Source organism: Channa argus, chromosome 14 (assembly GCF_033026475.1).
Source record: "Channa argus isolate prfri chromosome 14, Channa argus male v1.0, whole genome shotgun sequence".
Classification (NCBI taxonomy): domain Eukaryota; kingdom Metazoa; phylum Chordata; class Actinopteri; order Anabantiformes; family Channidae; genus Channa; species Channa argus.
This window is the reverse complement of record NC_090210.1, coordinates 3,376,891-3,389,404: the sequence shown is the minus strand read 5'-3', so window position 1 is coordinate 3,389,404 and position 12,514 is coordinate 3,376,891.

Sequence of the window (12,514 nt, the reverse complement as noted above, 5' to 3'; positions counted from 1 at the left end):
TTTGGAATGAGTGTCAACCTACTAACAATTAAGGGACTTTAAATGGTTTCCGTGCAATAAGTTAGTTTTGCAGCGCTCTTCGTTATTATAATATAATAACGACTAATGTCTGAAGGGCAGTGCAGAGTGAGGCAAAGTGTAGCAGAGTAAGGAGAGGGAGGGCTGGGTGGAGCACAGTGGATTGAATTCCACACCCATGTGAGTAATAGCTTAGTGTTCATACTGTCGCTCTGAATCAGGAAATAAACGAGTGATGGTGATATAAAATGAAAAAAATAACAAATTTATCTGTTAAAATAGAATAACAATAAATAAAAAGGACTTCAGTAAACATTGCCAGAAATAAAAGTTATCACCGCCATGGATGGCTGTAGCTCAGTAGGTAAGGGAGTCATTCACGGACCACAGGGTCAGTGGTTTGATTCCCGGTCCCGGCTATATGTCACAGTATCTCTGGGCAAGACACTGAACCCCCAACAGCCCATTCCCCTCCCCAGCTGTGCAGTGCCGGTCCAAGCCCGGTACTAAAACTGTGCCAAATCACCATGTGGACAATGATCCGCTGTGGCGACGCTGAAATCACGGGATAAACCGAAAGGACAAAAAAACAAAAACGCCATAATATATACTGTAACTACTTTTACATTTTTAAACATATTTTGGAAACATTATAATTAAACCCAGATAATTTTCCAGCCAATTACATGTGATGTTAGTTGTTTCTGTCAACAACATTCCTCTTTTACGTGACCACTGTCCCAAGTTTGATTTTGAAAATAATGTCCAGTCGAACCAGTGACACTCAGCTCCGAGTTTGAGTTGAGGGCTCAGGGTTTGATCAGTATAATCGTGGGATTCCCCACTGCTCGCTCAGATGTAGTCACATAATTCTTCTTGCATGCTCAAATCTATTGTTTTGCTTTCTGTCCTCGTGCTCAAATCGAATTCAGCTTTCACAAATCTGCACCTATGTGCTCTCAAGTTTTTTTGACTTGCAGCCCGAGTGGTAATTGACATTTGGGTCGTGTTCTCTCATTCCCAGGAAGAACACATAGCACTACGTATCATGGAAGAAGTGCACTGCAGCATGAAAGGATCATCCCTCCTCGTGAGGTATTGTTAGGGAAACATCATGATGGGTGAATTCATTTATCAAAGTGTTTTTGGTGAGGCCAAACAGGTCTGTGACGCTGAAAGGCTCTGTGCTATCAGCTTAACCACATTGTATTTGTGTATAGTAAGTTGTGACTTAGATGAAGATCAGTTCACATTTCGTGAGCAATGCAATGCAGAAAATAAGGGGATTGCAAAGGGTTCAATAATCTTTTCTCGCCACTGTGTATTTAGGTGTTTTCTGAGTTCTCAAGTGTGATCTGCAACCAAACAGCGTACCTAAATGAGCAATCCAATATGACAGCAGAGACCCATGGGTTTATAAGTCTCCAGGCTTTGGATTGGAAACTGTCCCGAAACTAAATAGCCAAGGAATTTGGCTTCCCCGTAGCCCAGGCGAATTAATAGGCCCTGGGCTCCAGCATGCGAGATATGGTTGATCCAATTTAGGCCATGTTCAATCAACCTAATTCTACAGGGGACACGGAGACCGGGTACTGCAGTGTGTGCAGGAATGGATTGCTCCACAAAGCAGCTTTAAAGGTCATGTTTTCACTGCCGCCATACCTACCAGATACTTACAGAGGGCACAGTTTGCAAACTCGAGTATGTAAATTCATCACAAACCTCCAACTCAACAGTGATTTATGCCGCATGAACTTGAGGGGCCTCAGTTCCCGCTGAAAATGTAAAATGCAGCACTGCGTCTGCAAGGTCCTGTATGTGACTCTAAGGTGATTAGAAGACTCTAAAAATTACACTGACTTTACAAGTTTCTGAAATGCTTTGGAGGTGATGAGAACATCCTGCAAACGCCTTTTAAGCTGTTTTCTTTTTGGTGGAAAACAACAGTAATTACTCGATAACGGTGAAGCTTGTCACAAATTTGTGCACGTCAAATAGGTTTTTCCTGCTCCTCAGTATCCTCATCTTTCTCACGGGCAGAACGGTGTCATGCTTTTCCTTCTGCCATACAAGGAGCCAATTATATTATCAGCATGGGACCTCTGCTTGAGATCCCATGTCCTGATGGTATAATGAAATAAAAGAGGTTTCACACACATGCTCCCACTGTGTCCTTGATGTTTAGAAATGTCTACTTTACAATTTCTGTAATTCTGGTGAGAGGTATATTTTCAGAATTACCACGACGTTGAATGTTCCTCCACAGGGGATAGGAAACCCTAGGTTCCTGTTTAGAAAGGCAGAGAAGATTTCACTGGGGAATTCCACAATGTGAAACTTGCGTTTGGTTTTTCAGGAATATCAGTAGAGGCTGAGTCTGGCCATAGTTTTATATTAGGAGTCACCCAAAATCTATCCTGTAATGTGTGTGGACCTAGTATTGGTGATCTCACAGACAATTGAAGACCAATATTCTTTTGTTTTTATCATTTTTATTGTTAAATAACAATGTAGTCACCTAGACTGAACATTATCTACAATTCACACCATTATAAACTATTGTTTTGATTTGGTATCGGCTGGAGAGAACTTGAAGACCTCAGATTTCTCTTTTTGCCATTAGTTTTTACTGTCAGACTTTTCCAGACTGACTAAACATCACTCTAGCAAAATACCATTGAATAAAGCTCAAGCTTATTTCCAGAAGCATAGTGTCATATATTGCATTCCAGCCACATTTCTTTGATAAAAAAAAAAAAAATACCTTTACCAAAATAATGATGTTGGCAACTTGATTCTGAGCCATACATAGTGGAATAAAGGGTGATATGGAAACTCAGCTTTAATTGTCAGCAACGAGAAGGATTTTAGTGACTGTGGGAAGTCTAACATGCAAACTTTTACAGCATGTCGAAAGGTTTGTTGCAAATGCTCAACACGCCGCAATAAAATGTGCCAAGCGGCGCTTGATTCTGGGGTTTAAAGCAAGCTTGTTATAATGAGATCTCCCACCAACAAACAGATGTGGTGAACCAGCATTCTGTGAAGTTAACATCTGTAGATAATTGGATGGTGTAGCCATTGTGGAAAACAAGTTATGGGCCCTTGTTTCTCAGTGAGAAGTCATTATCAATGTTTATGTTAATAGCTTTGCAACACCAAGGCTGCATGTGCTGTTGGACTGAGGGGGCGGTTTGGCTCACTCTTTCTGCTTTCCAGTTCTTGGTCATGGGTGCCCTGCTACTCCGATTTTCTTAAGCCTTAAATATCTGAAGAGTCTGCTGTGAATTCCCAGGATCTGGCATGTCATCTGTCAGTTACCTTAATAATTCACCTCAATCTTGCCAGGTGCCTGCTTCTAGGTTCAGCGTTAAGGAAACTAATATTCAAATATAAATCTATGCCAACAATGGGTTATTAGAAAAAAAAAGTTTTTCAAATGATACCTTTTTTTTGTGTGTGGAATAAATAGAGAGAGAAATTGTTGGGAAGAATTGTTTTCTGGCAGCATAAATAAGAAATTCATGAAGTATTTGGGTTGGAATAAGGTTCCGTCTGTGGAGGACTGCTTGATGAAACATGGATGATTCGGTGGGATAAGGTGTTCAAATGTTGGAGCCCCACATACAGTATGCAATGCTCCTATTATTGTCTGAAAACCAATGAAAAGTTCCAAATCTATGACGAGTGCAGATGGTTTCTGCCTATGTCCATGTCCTCACCAAGGTTTTGCACTTGATTGCGATTTGATCAAATTCGATATTCACATTCAGCCTTATGGCAAATTCGAAATGTCATTTATATATTAGGAAAAAGTCATATACATAAGGATAAAACTAGGGATGGTTATGACTAATGATAAGCACTTTTTTTTTTTGTAACTGAGCTTTGAGGTAATTTGATGTCGAGTGATGATGATTGCACCAGGCTGCCATGTGTTTTTTGCCCTTCTCTCAGCACAACAGTCAGTCAGTCAACCTATTAATACCAGACGCATAAAGCATGCAGACAGGGTTTGGGCAATTCATTTACCGCGTGACTAAATGTTTAAATTGACAAGATCTACAGTAAGTGATTCAATTTTGTTAACAGGTGCCGGATCTGCTTCCAGCATGTCCAAAACAGCGTGATCACATACACTGTCCAAAGATGAGGGTATCAAACAACACCTTCCCCGTTAGCAGTCAGTTAACAATGTCAAGAGCCTGAAAAATAAATCCAGGTCAGAAAGCAACTTAATATATAGTCAAGTCAGGTTAACGGAGTCTTTGTAGAATATACATGTTTGTTTTCACTCAGGCCAAGATAGTGTTGCGAGGTGAGATCGACTTCTGAATCTGGTTTCAGTTTTAAGAGGTGTCATTTATGTTGCTTGGCACATATGGTAACCACTTTTTTGAAGGAGGGGCACATTAGTTTTCTGTTTGACCTTAACCAAAAATGATTCATCCTGCTATTTTCCATTCGTCATGGGAACAAGCTATAAGAAGATGGTGTTCCCATTCTGATAAGTCGACTGTTTTTACAGCTGTCGACTGGCAAAACATAAGATGTGTACTAATCAGTGGGATGATCAGAGGTGTGGAGTCAAGCAACACGAGCCTTTGATAGAGTGAACGTTCCGTGGATTCTGGAAGTCAGGATGATGTGCTATGTCATGGAAAGAAAATCTAATTTAAACACAACCATGCAGTGGCTCTGGTTTGCTCCCTTAGCGTCCATAGCCCCCAGCCTTAAGTCAGTATTATATCTTTGAATGTTTGTCACATGTTATGAAATCATTGTCATGAAGAATTTGGGTTGATTTGTACATAGAAATAGGAAATCATCTTTCTATTGTTAGATAAGAATCCAATTTTACAATGAAGCTTTTACTGACAGACATATTTCAATTCATGGTACCCACCAAAGCAACTGGCCAGATAAATTGAAATGGGAATAGGAGATTCCAACCTTTGAAAAAGGAGCTTTGTTCACTGTCAACCAGTGTACATAAGTATGTCTAATACTCAAACCTCTATACATAATGTCTTTTTTAACATCACAGATATAATATACTATGAAATGGGAAAATCATAGATTTATGATTAAATTACACAATATCCAAGTGATGTGTTTTTGAACAGGATTTAATTTACTCCATCTTTCCTTTGACCCCTGAAAAACTGTGTGTACCAGAGAGAGCAGCATAGTAAATTTAGAGTATAATTAATTACGGCGACGACATGAAAGATTGCATTTACAGGCAGAACATGACCCACAAGCGCAACAAACTTCCAGGTACTGCCAACAGGTCTGACCTGAGGCACTAAACCACCCCTCCACCATAAAGACCTAGAAAGAGGACATTGTTGGTGTATTCCAGTGAAGTGGAGGCCTTCTGCTTTCAGCAGGTCGGGGCAGCCCCAGAAAGAAGGCTGGTTGTCAGCAAAATCAAGTCCCTGTTTCACAGTTCAGTGAAGTAAGCCTGCTCTACATCTTAACATTACCCTGCGCGGGTACGGGAACGTTAATCAGTGCCAACCGAATTTTCAGGCAAACACAAACCTCCTGGCTAGGTTGTCTCTTGTGATGTTAGACCCTTTCATTGTAACATGATGGGTGCCAACGTGGATTAGTGTTGCTACAACCAGTGATGGAGTGTCCCTGGGTTCTCTGTTATGATGCTGGAATCTAGCATGAACCCTCTGTGTGTGGCTGGAGGATCCATGTGGGCCAAGAGGACTACCAACGGGACTAGTGATGGGACTAGTGAGGGATGGGGACTACAGACCAGCCCACTACTGGTTGCATGCTCTCGCTAGTCTCGCTAGTCACATCTGGGAACAGGGGCAAATTCCACTGCTGATGGTGCTAACAATAAAAGTCTAAAAGCTGATGGACATGAGTGGTCACTGACTACAAAAGCAAAAACGCTAATAAAAGTCACCGTCATATTTTTAGTCGTGCTTGTGTGTGGGCGACTGTGGCGCAGAAATGCAGAGAGGTTGTCCACCAATCTCGGAGTTGTTGGTTTGATCCCCGGCTCCTCGGTTCACATGTCGAAGTGTCCTTGAGCAAGACTCTGAACCCCAACTTAGTTGCTCCCGGTGAGTGTTGGCCAGCTGCTTAGCAGCTCCCCCCATTGGTGTGTGTGTGTGTGTGTGTGTGTGTGTGTGAGAGTGCAATGGGGGAATAATAAGCAGTCTTTGAGTGCCGGTAGGTAGAAAACCGCTATAAAAGTGCAGACCATTTACCATTTAAGTAGAGGCTAAGCTGATACGTGAGGTTGGGAGGTAGAGCAATGTAGTAATTCTAAAATTATAGAAATTTCGCACAGTGAGCATCAGAAAATAATCGACAGTCTGAAAAGTGGTGATTAAAGAGAGAGAAGGGATTAAACTGAATGAGTAGGAGAAGGAACAAGACAGCAGTTGTCAGTCTCCCAGTAAATCACAATGTGCGTCACAGGCAGCATCATGGGATGCAGCCAGTGTGCTTGTTAGTGAAGGGAAGACTGATGCAGAGCAATAAATACCAGAAAGACAATTATCCTGGAAGGTCAAAGGTGAGTAGAAGAAGAATAGGTCTGAATGTGTTACAAATTCTTTGAGTTGTACTTTCTGAAATAAATCTCCCGCGTGGTGAGTAGATACTTAGAGAAAAGATGTAGTAGCAATGTCTGCGCCTTGCAGTAACTACAGACTAGTACAAGTACTCGTTAAAACACGGCCATGTATTTTCATTAACAGTTTGGAATGAAGTATTTTTACACCTGTCATCAGATCCATGAAGCTCCCACTGTTTGCTAAACAGGGAACGGGTTCATCCATCTCCACAAAAGTGATATTGATTGAAGTAGCAGAAGGAGGGTATTGTACAGGCAATGGAGTGCTATGGCATGTAATTATCTCCTACTGTCTTATGCTGATAAGGAAAAACAAATACGCCGTGTCTCAAAAATGTTAATCCGGGTATTAGACAAGAGGGAAGATGCATGTCTCAGTGCAGACTGGGAATTAGTTTTCAAACGTTTTCATTAGAGCCCTGTGATTGAAATAACTTCTTTAGCTGAGAAAGTTTTGCAATGCTTTCTCTTCCCTTTATTAGCAAATAACTGGGCAGTGTTTGTACTGTAACTGCATAGTGGCTGAAAGTGCTCAGACTGCAAATGGAAAGTGCAGCTTTTGTTTTTTGTTTTTTTGTTTTTTTCTATTAAACAGGATGTGGTAATTGCTATCACTGGAATATCTGAGAAAACATGCTGTTATCTGGGATGCTTTTAAGCTATTGTCTAAAGGCAGAATTTAAATCCTTCAAATGGAACTGGTAGGAGTAATTTTAATGTTTCAAACTAAAGCAATAACACAACTTTTGTGTGATTTTATCACTGCTCACCATTGCACAGTAATTGGAAGAATCTGGATGAGGCAGCACAAAGTACTTTACAAAGAAATTAAAAACTACGTCACCTAAAGTGTAAGTGTCCCCAGGACCTTAATTCCGTTCCACTAACCACAGGGTCAGGGGTTTGAACCCCAGTTCTCCCTGTGTCTTTGGGCAGAACACTTTAACAGGACATCGATTGTTAATGTTATTAGGAACTCTTTCCTACTGCAGGTCCAAATGTCTGATGTAAAATGACCTATTTTTGCAAATTCTTTTCTCGAGGATTGGTCACAAATGACTGCATGGGTGCTACTCACAGGCCTTGATTGTAAACTGCTGCTGCTGGTACACTAACTGCTCAAATGCTGGTGAAGCGGGAACATGGTCACGTTCATCAGTAGCTCTACAGTACCCCAGCTTGATGCCTCCCAATTAATGCCCATGTATATCTGCCACTGCTGATATTCATTTGATTGTGGGCTACATGAGGTTTTGGGAAGCAGCATCATGTCTATCAGGACAGGAATTAACCTACTAACCAACCAGTGCAGTTTTGACCCCTTGACTTCCTCTCCAGACGGCACCTCAGGCCCCTCTTGAACTTGTCAGCAGCTTCCTCATGTCTGCAGACTGGGCGGCAGCAATTTATTTCCTGTGCCCTCACTACAAGGAGCACCGCAGTGTTGAAAGATGGTTGTCCTTGTAAGCTGGGGAATAAACCTTGGCGTGATAGTGTCAGGAACCTTAGCTGGACCTGAGACCAAGCTTGGCACAAAGGAGAGTTGACCTTTAATCAAAGCAAATCTATACATAATGCTACTGTTATAAGAACACCTTGCTTGGTGATTTTTATTTTTTCTTTTGTATTATTTGTTGGTCTGTATGATTTCTAACCATTATGAGTTACAAAAGGTATAAAACAAATCAGAAACAACTTCTGTTAGCAATTCAATTTGGCCTAAAAAATGACAAAAAATTAAATATAAACCTGTTGCAGTTTCAGTGCACATGGAAATCAACATGATTTGACAATCACCAAAGGACCATATACTGTAACAAAAAATGGTGCATAAAGTTATGTATTGACTGTCACATTGATTGTTGGATATACTGTGGTATTATGACTTGTGGATTCTGGGAAAAAAAAAAAAAAATTGTCACAGAGAAGCTGACATTTTGACGCAGGAACATCAATGCTGATATCAATTTCTATTTCTTGCAACCGTTCAACATCTTAACACAACAAGATTCAAAAGAAAAACGTGGGCAATATGAAAAACTTTTTCCAAATAATAGCATTCCAAAAGGAACCATAATCTTATGCTGATTTCTAAACATAGGCCATTTTGTACCACCGGCAGTATCATCGTGTCTGACTGCACTGAGCTTCGGTGTGTGTAGTCAATCATGTCCACCCACACACTACATCAATTCGCCCACACCCACCACCCACTGACGAATTTGTCACAGTCGCTATCTGTGACAGTCCCCTCTGGAGTAGTGTGTGCGTGCAAACATGTATGTGTTTGGAAAAACAGGCAATAAGCATATTTGCATTTATCTCTGTGTGTGTGTGAGAGAGAGTGTGCACGCACAGTAACTACAGGGCGATGAACTTGTGTTTGCACGACATCATAATTCCTATGTGCTGTTTTGATTGCTTGACTTTTATGTCATTTTTGTAATACAGGCCATTTGATAACAAGTAAAATGCTGCGTGTGCCACTGGAGTTTATACAGTCGTTCTTTCCATTGTCTTCCTTTGAATAATCGGAGCAGCGCATTGGGCGCCACAAGCTGCTGTATACTTAGCGAAGATGAGGGAGGATGAAGTCATTATCAGCTGATGTCTCTTTTAAATGCTTCTGTCCTACTGATGTGTACTCAACCCACCCTATCTCCCCCACTCCCCACAACCCTCCACTACCACTGCTACTTTCTATCTCTTCCTCATTTGACCTAATGCTGATAAATGAGTTCATTCTCACCCATAGCATTTCTCATTCTGAGTGGCCCGGTTTGGATTTACTGGTGCTTACTTCTTCCTTATTTCTTCACAGAATTTGTCACAAGGACATAAAGGTTCTCGTAGTGAATTCGGGAGGAAGGTTATTCACAGCAGAACTAACACGGCAGTGAGATTTCAGTGGGAGAGTGGGTCATTTGAGTTCACGGACTCGAAAGTGTTGCTTCCACTTCTTCACACCCGAGCGGAAACGTTGAGACATTTTGTGTATTTTTTCCACATGGTATTTTTATTTCATTTCGAGCGGACTGCGTGTGGTTATCTGCAGAAAACGGCCTGAAATGTTAAAAGGAAAAAAAACTGGAACTGTTTATTGCATTTAGAGAGGAACACTAGAGCTACTAATTTTTACCTAGGAGACTTAAACTCTTTAAAGCACTGCCATTGATGTAAATGAACACTATTATTCTCCCAAAGGTTTTCCAGAACATTACTATAATTACCATAATTATATACTGTAAAAAAAAACAAATTTGCTGAACAACTGGAGCAATATCTCCATACTCTCTCTGTTTAGTGTATGCTTGCACATTTTTCTAAGTAACTCTTTTGGCAGACTTTTCGTTCTTATTCCCCTGGAGAGCTTTTTGTGTGGCTCCTCACTTTTTTTTTTTTTAAAAAGAGGGAATGGGGGTGGGGATGGAGAAACAGAAGAGACAGAACCATGTGCTGTGAGCTTTACTGATACCGCTGGCTGCTGCGTGTGACGCTGGGAAGCCATATCTGGGTCAGGCCTCCCAGCCTGGTTCAGGCATCATGTGAGATGCCACTGGGGCTACTCTTTAACATCAGCATGGGCGAGGAGGAGATGGATTTTGTCAATATCTTGTATTGCAGGTGTGGCGTGGGAGATAAAACACTCCCTGAAATGACAGCTAAGCAAAGATTCATCAGCAGCACAGCAGGTCTAAAACCTTCGCAGAGCGGCTGGTTCACTCTCACCGCTCTTGACATCCCATAGTAACACTTGAAATCTTACCACGTACAGTGTGCCTACCTGAGCCTGTGTTCTCTCCTGACATTTAACGTTCAGTGAAAAGCAAAAGGCAGCAGTAAACACCTTTTGACACATTTTGCCCCCGTGTGTTACCCTCAGCGAGGCGAAAGCCTGTTGACTCCCACAGTTTAATCAGACTGACAGGGAGCGTTGTTTGAGCACATTACTAAACACGGGAGTCAGTTATCAATGCTGCAGTGACAGATCGTGCAGCTTGTACTTCAGAAAGGCTGTGTTTGTCTTGAATTACTAGATTCTGCTTATTTTTAACATCATCGACATATTGATAACCGCGATACGACAACTTTTTGTCCTATATCGTTGAGTGGGAATCTTTGACAGCTTTAACACTTTAAAATGAACATTATTTGTCCTGGCAGCTTCGTGTGCGTTCCGACTGAAACCTCTCCCTGCAGTTTTATGTGGGCGCTCTCGTTGCGGCACTTGGTCCAGGTGCCTGCCCAGTGGGGTGCGGAGCTGTGGGAGATAGCGTGAACCTCTCATGTGTTACACCCTCCTGGTAAAGCTCATTGCTGGTAGGTGAACGGAAGCAGCTGGCAGCGTGTCACGGAGGTGGCACATCTCTCTGTAGTGCTGCTTAGGCCAACTGTGATGACAACTGCTGAAGTGGGTAGGGGGTGTTATATGCCAAAGCGGGAGAAAGGTGGTGGGAAACAAATCCAAAGAAATAGACAGAGTTTTAGTAAATGATGTAGCCTCTTATACCTTGTTCACTATTTGCAGGGCTCTGTTTGACCTTGCAAGCAAAAAAAAAAGAAAACACTTTCAAAAGAAAAATATCTCAGAATACGAGTGAATGATGTTCTTTGCTTGTTAGGATCAAGGAATGTGTGTGAAAATGTTATTCAGCAGGGGTCTTGTAAAATGTGTAGCCTTGATATGTCTTAACTTTTGAAACTGCTGGCTGCTGTCGAAAGAGCATTCTCTTTTAAACCAGAGTTGTTCGGCATTCTAGCTTGGCCATGGAGTTGGATGGGACTCGGTTCAGGGTAAACCATGCTAGTTTGTTTGAGAGCGAAGAATAAAAGAGTGTGGAATGTTTCAGCTCTTCCTTTAAAGAAATTTCCAGCCGACTGCACAATGCAGTATAGTTTTTAAAACGAGTACTTTAGTGTCGACTGTAAATGTCGCTGTTTTCAGCTCCACATTAACAAGTGAGGTTTTGGATACACAAATGCCACCCTCTGCCATGTGGGCATCAGCTTCTACGATAGCTGCAATTGCACAAAAAGTGCCACTTTATCCAGAGCAATTTTAAGGCTTTTACAAGTTAGTGCCACCCGTGTATTATAACCAAGAGTAGCGTCTTGTATCTCGACTACATGCATCAACCCTGTGTCCTAAAAATTACGTTCCTATACAACAAAAGAGCAAACACGATTACCTTTTCCTTGAAATCTTAGTTTCAACCATATTATGTCTCTTGTGAACGTATAAAGTTGCAAATATGTTGATAATAAACATATCTATGAAATGTTACCAGAGAACATATTTTCTGATATTTTCAAAATACCAAATCTTGCAGCAAAATATCCTCTTTTTTTTTTTTGCCAAACCTAACCATACACAGGACTCTGGGGCAGAATACGGGGTGGACTCAGGAATATATATATATATATAGAGAGAGAGAGAGAGAGAGATCTACTATCTACAATCAGGTGCGAAGAAGAACATTTTGTGATGCAGTATATCCAGCAACAAATGTGTTGGGGGTCTGTGTTATGGTCAGAAAACTGAACAACATTTGGGGCTTTACGTTGTACCTGACCATTCACTGCATGTTTAAAAACCTTGACAACAAACTTCTCATAACAAATCAGTCTTCACGGCTCCAAAAGTTTAACTTTCACACCAAGCTGACCAGTGCAACACCAACCTGACATGGAATTGATTCATTTTCGAAATACTGAGCGTGAGAGCAGCCTGACTCCATCTTTACAGAGTCGAGGAAACAAAGTAAGATGTGCTGCCATGAAATTAGATAAATTAACGAGCAGCTGCTGTGGACAAAAGCTAAATATTATAAAATGCAAACCATAAAAACAAAAGCAGTTCCTGGGTTTCACAGACAAATGCATATAAAC